This window comes from Sus scrofa, chromosome 3, assembly GCF_054392235.1.
Source record: "Sus scrofa isolate SSC_HxYL_T2T_F1_AM1 chromosome 3, Sscrofa_HxYL_maternal_Yorkshire_Landrace_v2.0, whole genome shotgun sequence".
NCBI classification, from domain to species: Eukaryota; Metazoa; Chordata; class Mammalia; order Artiodactyla; family Suidae; genus Sus; species Sus scrofa.
In genome coordinates this window covers 99,139,434-99,152,244 of record NC_139385.1, presented here as the reverse complement: position 1 = coordinate 99,152,244, position 12,811 = coordinate 99,139,434, and the positions used below count along the sequence as shown (strand labels likewise).

Sequence of the window (12,811 nt, the reverse complement as noted above, 5' to 3'; positions counted from 1 at the left end):
TCTTTTCAGTGGGTTTAGTAGCTCCAACATGGTTTTTCAAGGAGTTTTTCCCCCCCATGTGTAAGTTTTATAATATTGAAAACTGTTAGACTAGCATGTTTATGTTATTAACAAAGGAGAATGGTGGCTGAAATACCTGATCTAACAATATGGAGACACTAGACTCTCTAAGTGGAAGACTCTAATGGATGAAAATACATTACTGGGGCCAAGGCTAGATGGTGAAGGATCTTGTACAGCTTTCTAAGGATACAGATTTTTTTCTGTAAAGACACAAACAGTTGTATTTTCAAATGAAAAGTCAAGGTACCTATAGAGGATAGATTAGAGGGAGTAAATTTTTTTTTTTTTTTTTTTTGTCTTTTTGCCTTTTGCTGGGACCGCTCCAGCAGCATATGGTGGTTCCCAGGCTAGGGGTCGAATTGGAGCTGTAGCTGCCAGCCTACGCCAGAGCCAGAGCAACACAGGATCCGAGCCACGTCTGCGACCTACGCCACAGCTCACAGCAACGCCAGATCGTTAACCCACTGAGTTAACTATACATCAGGATCTCATTGCTTATCCATTCCAAATACAGTAGTTTGCAACTATTAACCCCAGATTCCCAGTCCACCCCACTTCGCCACCCACCACCTTCACAGCAACCACAAGCCTGTCCAAAGGCAATAGTTTGCATCTGTTAACCCCAAGCACCCCATCTATCCCACTCCCTCCCCCTTGGCAACCACAAGTCTGTTTTCCAAGTCCATGAGTTTCTTTTCTGTGGAAAGGTTTATTTGTGCTATATATTAGATGCAAGATATAAGTGATATCATGTAGTACTTGTCTTTCTCTTTCTGACTTACTTCACTTAGTATGAGAGTCTCTAGTTCCATCCATGTTGCTGCAAATGGCATTATTTTGTTCTTTCTTTTTTTTTTTTTTTTTTTTTTTTGTCTTTTTGCTATTTCTTGGGCCGCTCCCGTGGCATGTGGAGATTCCCAGGCTAGGGGTTCAATTGGAGCCATAGCCACTGGCCTACGCCAGAGCCACAGCAACGTGGGATCTGAGCCGCGTCTGCAACCTACACCACAGCTCACGGCAACTCCGGATCCTTAACCCACTGAGCAAGGGCAGGGACTGAACCCGCAACCTCATGGTTCCTAGTCAGATTTGTTAACCACTGCGCCACGACGGGAACTCCTATTTTGTTCTTTTTTATGGCTGAGTAGTATTCCATTGCATGGATATACCACATCTTCTTAATCTATTCATCTGTTGATGGACATTTAGGTTGTTTCCATGTCTTGGCTATTGTAAATAGTGCTCAATGACCATGTGAGTGCATGTGTCTTTTTCAAGGAAAGTTTTGTACAGATATATGCCCAAGAGTGGGATTGCTGGGTCACATGGTAGTTCTATATTTAGTTTTCTAAGGTACCTCCATACTGTTTTCCATAGTGGTTGTACCAATTCACATTCCCACCAACAGTGTAGGGTGGTTCCCTTTTCTCCACACCCTCTCGCATTTGTTATTTGTGGACTTATTAATCATGGCCATTCGGACTGGTGTGAGGTGGTATCTCATGGTAGTTTTGATTTGCATTTGTCTAATAATCAGTGATGTTGAGGATTTTTTTCATGTGCTTATTGGCCATCAGTATATCTTCTTTGAGAAATGTCTATTCAGATCTTTTGCCTATTTTTCAATTGGGTTATTGTTTTGTTTGTTTGTTCTGCTGTTGAGTTGTATAAGTTGTTGGTATATTTTATAGATTAAGCCCTTGTCAATTGAATGGTTTGAAACTATTTTCTCCCATTCTGTAAGTTATCTTTTTTGTTTTCCTTTTGGTTTCCTTTGCTGTGCAAAAAGCTTGTCAGTTTGATTAGTTCCCATTGGTTTATTTTTGCTTTTATTTCTATTGCTTTGGGAGACTGACCTGAGAAAACATTTGTAAGGTTGATGTCAGATAATGTTTTGTATATGTTCTCTTCTAGGAGTTTAATGGTGTCTCATTTACATATAAGTCTTTAAGCCATTTTGAGTTTATTTTTATGCATGGTGTGAGGATGTGTTCTACTTTCATTGATTTATATGCGGCTGTCCAGTTTTCCCAGCACCACCTGCTGAAAAGACTCTTTTTCCCATTTTATATTCTTGCCTCCTTTGTCAAAGATTAAATGACCATAGGTGTCTGGGTTTATTTCTGTGGTCTCTATTCTGTCCCATTTGTCCAAATGTCTGTTTTGGTACCAGTACCACACTGTCTTGATTACTGTGGCTCTGTATTATTGCCTGGATATTGCTGCTATTGGCATAAAATAGTTTGTTGCTTCTGTTTTAACTCATATACATAACAGCATGTTTTTGGAGCATTATTTTGCTTAGTAACCATAAAGGCCCATTTGGTTTATTAAAAGGTGATGAGATATTTCTGTTTACCTATAGATTCCCCAATGCCTGCTGTGACATTGACAAGTTTTCTTAAAAATAAGTTGCTCTTCTGAAATGAACTTAGTGATATTGTTAAAGAGGATGCTGCTGCCTCATCATTAGGGGAGCACCTGCAGGGCTTGTGTCCTTAAAAGCAGGAAAGGATGGCATTTGTCCAGTCACACAGCTTTACCTAGCTGCAAGCAGGGTCATGAATTTGTTGAAAAGTGTGAGGTGTAGTCTGTGATCAGGGAACAGAGAAACTAACTGATCCATGATGAATCAAACCACAAACCTTATCTTTTTAAAATTCATGTTCACACTTACTGAGCTAACCAGCCACAACAAAAGTAAATTTAAAAACTAGCATAAAGGATTTGAGAAGTACTATTTCATGAACCGATGGATTGGTAAATCTGGAAGGCATCTTGACCAGGGATTGGCAAATTACTTCCCATTTAGCCAAATACAGCCCACTGCCTGTATTTTTTTATTTTTATTTTTTTAACCATCATACAAAAAAGGATTTTATTTGGAGGAATTGATTCCAGAATTCCCATCATTGTGCAGTAGAAACAAATCCAACTGGGAACCACGAGGTTGTGGGTTTGATCCCTGGCCTTGCTCAGTGGGTTAAGGATCTGGCGTTACCATGAGCTGTAGTATAGGTCACAGACATGGCTTGGATCTGGTGTTGCTATGGCCATGGTGTAGGCCAGTGACTACACCTCTGATTAGACTCCTAGCCTGGGAACCTCCACATGCCGTGGGTGCTGCTCTAAAAAGACAAAAAGACAAAAAAAAAAATTTATTCCTAATTTATGGCAAGTTTTATTTTCAGAAATAAAACTACAAAACAACACAATCTAATTCAATCTTAAAGGCTGGCATGCTGAGCAAGGAATGTTCTTATTCTTCGTAGGAGCTCCTTCTTTCACTGTCAGGTACCAGGGCTCTGCCTTTTGGTGTGATTTCAGCCACCAAGTCATCAACAGTAACATGTTCTAGTCCTTTTTCTTTAATTACCTTTACAGTGTGCCTTCAACTGAACCTTCCAGTCACATTCAATTAATTTCGCTCTCAGCAACTCTTGGAGGTGTTCTCTTTCTCCAGTTTCTATCAACTTTTGGTTAATCACTGCTCTCATCTGCACATCTTTGTTCATCTTGCCACCACCTCGGGCGAGGGCTGTCCCTTTCCAGTGATGAAATGACCCTTGCGCTGATGACCATTACCTACCACTCTCTTCGGCTGCCTAGACCTCCTGTTTTTGTAAATAAAGTTGGAACACAGCCAAGTCCTTCTGTTTACATGTTGTCTATGGCTACTTTTGCACTAGAACAGTAGGGTTGAGTATACAGATCACAAAACCTAAAACATTTATTGTCTGGCCCTTTATAGAAGAAGTTTGCCAACCTCTGATTTAAACCAAACTTTTCATTTTGGAGATACGGAGATTGGGAATCAAGTAGGTGAGTAACTTGAGAAAACAGCTGGCACAATCTCCTAAATCCCCAATGTCAGGATCTAGAGCTATCATCTATTAAGATTTCTGTAAGGTAAGGGATCATTTTTACACCTTCTAGAAGCCCTACTGCCTTCTCAGGCATGGTGTCACTCCCTCTTCCACTACCTTTCAGGCTTCCATCAGTGAATAAGTTCTTTTGTATCATTTTAACTAGATTCCACATATTAGTCATCTCATAGGATTTCATCTTTCTCTGTTTGACGTACTTCATTTAGTATGATAATTTCTAGGTCCATCCATGTTGCCACAAATGGCATATTTCATTCTTTTTTTTTTTTTTTGTCTTTTTGCTATTTCTTTGGGCCACTCCCGTGGCATATGGAGATTCCCAGGCTAGGGGTCGATTCGGAGCTGTAGCCACTGGCCTATGCCAGAGCCACAGCAACACAGGATCCGAGCTGCGTCTGCAACCTATACCACAGCTCACAGCAACGCCAGATCGTTAACCCACTGAGCAAGGGCAGGGACTGAACCCGCAACCTCATGGTTCCTAGTCGGATTCGTTAACCACTGCGCCACGACGGGAACTCCTCATTCTTTTTTAATGCCTGAGTAATATTCCATTGTATGTATGTACCACATCTTTATGCATTCCTCTCTTGGACTCATTTGGGTTACTTCCATGTCTTGACTATTGTAATTAGTGCTGCAGTGAAAAGTGGGGTTCATGTATCTTTTAGAATTGTGGTTTTCTCCAGATATATGTCCAGGAGTGGGATTGCTAGATCATATGGTAGTTCTGTATTTTGTTTTTAAAGGAGCCTTCATACAATTTCCTTAGTAGTTGCACTAATACTCACTCCCACCAATAGTGTAGGAAGGTTCCCTTTTCTCCACACCCTCTCTAGCATTTATTGATTATAGACTTTTTGGTGATGGCCATTCTGACTGGTGGGAGGTGATTACTCATTATAGTTTGAGTTGCATTACTCCAATAATTAGTGATGTCGAGCATCTTTTCATGTGGATTTTGGCCATCTATCTTCTTTGGAGAAATGTCTGCATAGATCTCCTGCCCATTATATATAATGTTGCATGAGATGTTTGGCCATCTATCTTCTTTGGAGAAATGTCTACATAGATCTCCTGCCCATATATATATATATAATGCTGCATGAGATGTTTGTATATTTTGGACATTAATCCCTTGTCAGTTACTTCACTTGTAAAGATTTTCTCACATTCTATGTATTGTCTTTTTTGTTTTTTTTAATGGCTTCCTTTGCTGTGCAAAGCTTGTAAGTTTGATTTGGTCCCATTGGTTTATTTTTGTTTTTATTTTCATTACTTTAGGAGGTAGATAAAAAAGTTATTGTTGGGATATATGTTAAAGAGTGCTCTGCCTAGGAGTTCCCATCGTGGCTCAGTGGTTAACGAATCCGACTAGGAACCATGGGGTTGCAGGTTCAATCCCTGGCCTAGCTCAGCGCGTTAAGGATCCGGCATTGCCGTGAGCTGTGGTGCAGGTTGCAGATACGGCTTGGATCCCGCGTTGCTGTGGCTGTGGCGTAGGCTGGCGGTTGCTGCTCCAATTCGACCCCTAGCCTGGGAACCTTCATATGCTGCAGAAGCGGCCCAAAAAAATGGCAAAAAAGACAAAAAAAAAAAAAAAAGAAAAAAGAGTGCTCTGCCTCTTTTTTCCTCTAGGAGTTTTATAGAATCTGGCCTTACAGTTATCTCTTTAATTCATTTGAGTTTTTTATATGTGGTATTAGAGAATGTTCTAATTTAATTCTTTTATATGTAGCTGTCCAGTTTTCATAGCACTGCTTATTGAAGAGACTGTCTTTCCTCCATGTTCTTTCCTACTTTGTCATAGATTGATCACATATGCATGGGTTTGTTTCTGGGCTTTCTATCCTGTTCCATTAATCTATATTTCTGTTTTTGTGCCAGAACCGTACTGTTTCAATTGCTATAGCTTCGTAGAATAGTCTGAAGTTGGGGAGCCTAATTCGTCCATTTCCATTTTGCTTTCTCAAGATTGCTTTGGCTATCTGGAGTCTGTGGTGTTTTCATACAAATTTTTTAGATTTTTGTTCTAGTTCTGTGAAGAATGCTGTTGGTAATTTGATAGGGATCGTATTCAATCTGTACATTGCCTTGGGTAGTATCATCATTTTAACAGTATTGGTTCTTCCATTCCAAGAATATGGTGTATCTTTCCATCTGCTTGTGTTATCTTTGATTTCTTTCCTGTGTCTTAAGTTTTCAGAGTACAGGTCTTTACGTTCCTGCTGTGGTGCAGCAGGATTTGTGGCATCTCTGCAGCACTAGGGTACAGGTTCTATCCCCAGTCTGGCACAGTTGATTAAAGGATCCATTGTTGCCACAGCTGTGACACAGATCTTATCCCTGGCCCTTGGAACTCCATATGCCATGGCACAGCCAAAAAAAAAAATACATTAGCAGAGTGCTAATAGGTCTTTTATTACTAGGTCTTTTCACTCTTTTGGCAGATTCATTCCTAGGTGTTTTATTCTCTTTGATGTGATAGTAAATGGGATCGTTTCCTTAATTTCTTTTTCTGATCTTTTGTTGTTGGTCTATGGGAATGTAAGAGATTTCTGTGTATTAATTATGTATCCTGCAACTTTACTGAATTCATTGATGAGCTCTAGTAGTTGCCTGGTTTTTCTATGTATGATATTTTCTATGTGCAATATCATGTAATCTGCAGTGACAGTTTTTCTTCTTTGCCAGTTGGATTCCTTTTATTTCTTTTTCTTCTCTGACTGCTGTGGCTAGGACTTCCAAAACTATGTTGAATAAAAGTGGTGAAAGGGTACATTCTTGTCTTATCCCTGACCTTAATGGAAATGTTTGCAGTTTTTCACCATTAAGAATGATGTTAGCTGTCGGATTGTAATATATGGTCTTTATTATGTTGAGGAATGTTTCCTCTATGCCCACTTTCTGGAGAGTTTTTAATCATTAATAGGTGTTAAATTTTATCAGAAGCTTTTCCTGCATCTATTGAGATGATTATATGGTTTTTATTCTTCTTCAGTTTGTTAATATGGTATATCACATTGATTTGTAGATACTGAAGAATCTTCGCATCCCTGTATAAATCCCGCTTGATCATGGTGTTTGATTCTTTTAATGTATTATTGGATTCAGTTTGCTAATAATTTATTGAGGATTTTTGCATATATTCCACCAATGATATTGGTCTATAATTGTCTTTTTTGTGGTATCTTTGTCTGGTTTTGGTATCAGGGTGATGGTAGCCTCACAGAATGAGTTTGAGAGTGTTCCTTCCTCTGAAATTTTTTGGAATAGTTTCAGAAGGATAGGTGTTAACTCCTCTCTAAACATTTGATAGAATTACTTTGTGAAACCAACTGGTCCTGACTTTGGTTTTTTGGATGTTTTTAAATCACAGTTTCAATTTCAGTACTTATGATAGCCTATTCATATTTTCTATTTCTTTCTGGTTCATTCTTGGAAGGTTGTACCTTCTTAAGAATTTGTCCATTTCTTCTAGGTTGTCCATTTTATTGGCATATATAGTTGCTTGTAGTAGTCTCTTAAGATCCTCTATCTGTGATGTGCATCGTAACTTCTTGATCTGTGTCTCCATTCTTTTTCTGAGATCTTGGATCATCCTTTCTATGATTACTCTGAATTCTTTTTCAGGTAGGATGCCTATCTCCTTCATTTAGTTGTTTTTGTGGGTTTTTACTTTGTTCCTTTGTCTGAAACATATTTCTCTGTTGTCTCATTTTGTCTAACTTTCTATGTTTGTGGTATCCTTTCTGCAGGCTGCAAGGGTTTTAATTCCTCTTGCTTCTGGTGTCTACTTCTGGTGGGTAGAGCTGGGTCTTGTCCCTCTGGTGGGCAGGGCCATCTCAGAGGTTGTGTTTAGAGGTAGCTTTGGGCTCAATACCACTTTAGGCAGCCTGTCTGGGTTTAATGTTTTTTTTTTGGTATGAAGGATGTTTTTAGTTAGGACACCTGCCACCTCTTTCCTCAGTGTATGCTGGCTATTATCTCCTTGATAAGAGATGTGACTGATGTTGTGGTGACCAGAGCCTGCACTGGATATTGAGTGCAGCCTCCTATTTGCTCTGTGGTTGTCACAGACCTGTAAGGGGCAGGGTCTACACCTTAGTTATTGGAATAGGAGCCCCCAGATCTGTTTCTGAATTGTGTTTCTGATATGCAGTGTGAGTTAGGAGGAATTTCTGCACTCTCACTGGGAGAAGAGTCACTGAGTATTGCTCCACTGGAGCTGTTCACCTGTGAGTGTACTCTTTTGTGTCACCTTTTACCTGTTATGCAAGCTCACAAAGTCCACTGTTTGCATTGCCCTCAGCCCCATCTTAACCATGGCTATGTAACTGGCCCTGGTGTCTCTCAGGCATTGTTTTCTGGGGCCACTAGCACAGATCCACTGAGATCAGGACCCAGGGCTGCAGTATTCATGCACTTGGGCTTGCTGTGAGAACTGTAGAAGCAGCTCAGACTCTGGCCAGATCCAACCTGTGTGAGTGTGTGTACACTCTAACAAAGCCCACAGCTGCTAAAGTCAGACCCCTTTCAGCTGTGGGAACATTCATCTGTTCAGACGTTCAGCAAGCACTGAATTTATAAGGCTGGCAGTGGAGGTGTAAATCCATGTTCACACAGCCAAGAAAAGAGGTTTCAGCTCTTCCTATTTAGGTGCAGGGCCCCTGGAGCTCAGCTGTGCTCCACATGTGAGCAACCCATTGGCCACCACTCCCGAGGCAGCAGGTGCACAGGGGGAAAGGCGGTGGTCAGTGTGCATGGGGAGGTAGGGTGGGACCACAGTTGGGGTGCAGGGCCTGCTTCTGACAAGAGGGGGAGCATGACTGTGTTGGGGACTTGCAGTCCAGCCCAGGCAGGAGCCTACCCCAGAGTCCAAAGAGGCAGGGGACTGTGTAGGGAAGGAAGCTGCAAAGGTGGCCCCACCCCTTGCATACCACCACCAATGGCACTTAGCTTCTATGGCAGCCTGGGCCTCTTCCCTGAATATTCCCCATTGTGGTGTTCAGAGCCAATCTTGACTGTATTCCTGGTAGGCAGATAAGAGCCTGATGTAAATCAAGGGTAACAAGGATGGTAAAGAGAGTGAAGATTGTTAGAATCAGTGGGACATCGTGGTTGACTGTGCCCAGATGTTGAGAGTCTAAGACTCCCCAGATTCTGTCAAATTTCAGAATGCAGGAGGAAGAGCACATTGGATGAGGGAGGTGTGGGTAGAGGTGGATATGACACAATCAAGTGGGAAAGCTCAGTAGATAGTGGATTATATGAATCTGGAGCCTCCCCACTTGATTGTATCATAATCCACTCAGTAGATAGTGGATTATATGCTAAATCTAGGTATAGAGGAAATCATTCAAAGAGTAGATAGAGATGAAGAGAGCAGGGGATTAAGAGCAGAAACCTAGAGATCATCAAAGGAAGGACTGAACAAAGTAAGAGGAACTCCCACTGATAAGGATCTCCTGGAGATGTAGGAGGAAGACAAAAGGTGGTGTCCCTGAAGCCTAGGTAGAGAGAAGGAGAAATGTCAGGTTAGATGAGGGCAAAAAAATGTATGATGCTTTGGCGCTTTCTGATAACCTTTTGTCTCTTCAATTAATCCTTTCACATACTGGCAATGGGAAATACCTTGGAAGTAAAGGAAAACTCATATGTCAGTCACTGAAAGTATAAAGTTGGTGGAAGAAATGATTTGCTTTTACACAGACCTTTTCTAGAATATATGTATCAAATGAGGATTTAGTCTTCCACTATCCCAGGCTTTTAATGAATTCTAATAAAGACCCATTTGTGCTGCTGAGAATATATTTCCTCTCCAAATGGATGATTTGTCATCATCTGATACTTTGTGCTGGCTTGAGTACTTTTATGTGATAGGTCTAAAGTAAAATACAACTTTCCTACTACCTAAAATCATGTCCAAATGGAAGGCATCTGGAGCTAGACTATCTAAAATATTTTCAAAAGGTTAAAAAGCAATGCTTTATTTAGTATATGGTAATAGTAAGTCTTTGTTGAATTTATGAATACGTAAATAAGTAAATGTGTATCCTTCTATAATTTTTCAACTATCGTGAAAAACAAATCCGCAAATTGTTTGACATTCCTCCCACTAAAAGTAAGGTCTGATTCTCCTCCCCCTGAATAGGAGCCAGCCTTAGTGACTGGCTTCTAACAGATTGCATGCAATGGGGCCGACCCTAAGACTAGGTTAGAATAGATTGTCCTCACCCATTTGTGTCACTCCTCCTGTTGGACATGTGCCTTTGGACTGCTGAACTGATAGAAATGTAAAAAGTCTCGCCACCCTGAAGCCACCATGCTGGATAGGCCACAAAATCATGAGGGAGAGATGCCTGAGGAGTCTGTTGTTCCAAACCCTAGGTTACTGGGTTTTTCCAGGCTCACCTGCCACAGGTGTGAGGGACTGAGACTTGCAGTTGTTCCAGTTCTCAGCCTCGGAACTGCTCTCTACTGTGAGTGTGGCAGAGATGACTTCTCCCCGCTAAGCTCTGCCCACACTGTAGACTTGTAAGCAAGATATTGTTTTAAGCCTCTAGGTTTTGAGTGCACCTTGGACAATTAGGTAATGTTCAACATGTTTGCACATTCCCGAATGAGAAGATTGGCTGTGTGTTTCTGTGAGATAATTGTTGTGGATCGCCGTGAAGGACATTATGATGCTTCAGCACATTCCCTTTCTGGTGTACTCTCTCTGTGGCATTCTTGCAGTCACCTGCTACTCCAGGAGTCACTGGCTAAAAAGTCACTTCCTTCACCTTTCCTAGATCTAGAAAAAATATCAGAGATATTGTCTTAAGAAATTTAAACAAGTAAAATCACTTCTTTCAAGGCAAAGTACCTTAAGGTGTGGCTTGTAAACATGGTACAACAAGTGATAGGTTTTTCCTAGAAACAAGGATGTACTGGAATATGTTTCAGTATAATCCAGGTGACCTAAGGATATCCTCTGAACAGGAACACAGTAACTGCAAAGAAAGCCATAACCTCATTAACCTATGTGAGGCAATGATAGGTTAATTAAAAAGTGGTGGGTGTAGTATTAGTTTTATAAAAGGCTATTGAAAGCTCCATTTCAGTGTTTTCTAGGGAGGAAAGTTTTATCATTATATATTTCCTAGGCCAACTATTGTTATTTTGTCTCATTAATGTGCTTCTCCAATTGAAAAATTCTTGTATAGATGGATGGGGTACCCAATGTAAATGAATACATGGTATTGTACTTTATAAGGTGATCCCCTATGGATTTGGTTAGCATGATTTGTTCCCCTGCGCTTGATCATTTCAGAGGAAGCTTTAAGATCAATTTCCTAGACCACTGAAGACCTTGAGCATCTCTACCAATGTTATGATTCCTCACAGGATTCTATAGGAAGCTGCTAGCCAGTTTCTTTCTTTCTTTGATATGTTTAGCTGTAGCAGGAATAGTGTGTGATGAGAAGATGTTCCCAAACATTAGTCCTTATTTGGATGATTGTCAGATGAAATAGCACTTTCTAGACCCAATTTCAGGGACCCTGGTTTCTTCCACAGCAGGACCCATCTTCTGTCTTTAGCTATCATGATTATAACTTTGAAGATCTCAGACTTTTAATTCAATTCAAATGCATGCACATCACTCTGCTGAGTTTGGGTTTATATGCCTACTTTGACTGGTCTCATCTAAAAGTTATTTGGAAAACTAAATCTGAGAGCCATTTACTAAATAGGTAGCTTTCAGTTCAAAAGGGGAAATGCAATTAATTAAACTGCATTTTGATTCTAGTATCAGACATTCTTTAATCATTTTATTAATGGCTTGAGAGAAATCAAGCACATTTCAGAATGCAATATTAAAATCATGTGGTATTTTACCTTGGAGGAGGGAATCAATACATGTCTGTCAACCTCTTCCATTAAATCCTTTTCTCTCTACTCCCTTTTAGCCTCTAACTCTTCCCTCTTTCACTTTGTTACCTCCCACTAGATAGCTAACTTGGATATACTGATGATGTCCTTTTATTTGTCTGAGATTAATCCAGCTGTAGATTTCTTTATGAAAAGTACAACAGTTTTAAGTCATCCAGTAAGATATTTAAATTTGTGGAGTTCCTGTCATGGCGCAGCAGAAACGAATCTCACTAGGAACCATGAGGTTGTGGGTTTGATCCCTGGCCTCGCTCAGTGGGTTAAGGATCCAGCGTTGCCATGAGCTGTGGTGTAGGTCGCAGATGTGGCTCAGATCTGGTGTTGCTGTGGCTCTGGCGTAGGCCGGCAGCTACAACTCTGATTTGACCCCTAGCCTGGGAACCTCCATATGCCTCAGGTGCGGCCCTAAAAAGACAAAAAAAATTTTTTTACCAGGGCGATAGCACTTGTTTTTTTATGGCCACACCCATGGCACACAGAAGTTCATGGGCCAGAGATTGAATCCCAGCCACAGCTGCGACCTCAGCAACACCAGATAGATCCTTAACCCACTTATGTGGGGGTTGGGGTTGGGAACCAAACCAGTGCCTCTGCAGCTTCCCTAGGGGCTTCAGTTGCATTCTTAACTCAATGCACCACAGCAGGAACTCCATGAAGCTTCATATAAACTGAGTCACATGCTTACATTTAAAGAGAAAATACCCTCCTAGGGGAAAATGAGAATCAAAAAATAATTTTTTTAAACGCTAGGAAGTTCAAAAGATAAGCCATTTCCCTGACTACTAAGACGTATCCATAAAGGAGAGTTGTTAGATATTTAAGAGTATTCTGAAAGCCTCCATTTTCAGGGTGAATGGTCCCTTTAAAACACAGCCAACCATCTTCTGCTAAGATTTGGTTTTCCATCTATCAAATCTCCCACTTTA

General features: G+C 40.7%; 1 protein-coding gene and 1 pseudogene across 4 annotated transcripts in view; one reads left to right on the top strand and one right to left on the bottom strand.

Annotated features, from left to right (window-relative positions):
- Positions 1–12,811, top strand: part of ACYP2 (acylphosphatase 2) — a 195,623-nt gene that overhangs the window by 166,976 nt on the left and 15,836 nt on the right. The gene's annotated exons all lie outside the window — the stretch shown is intronic.
- Positions 3,197–3,714, bottom strand: LOC100516605 (transcription and mRNA export factor ENY2 pseudogene; annotated as a pseudogene).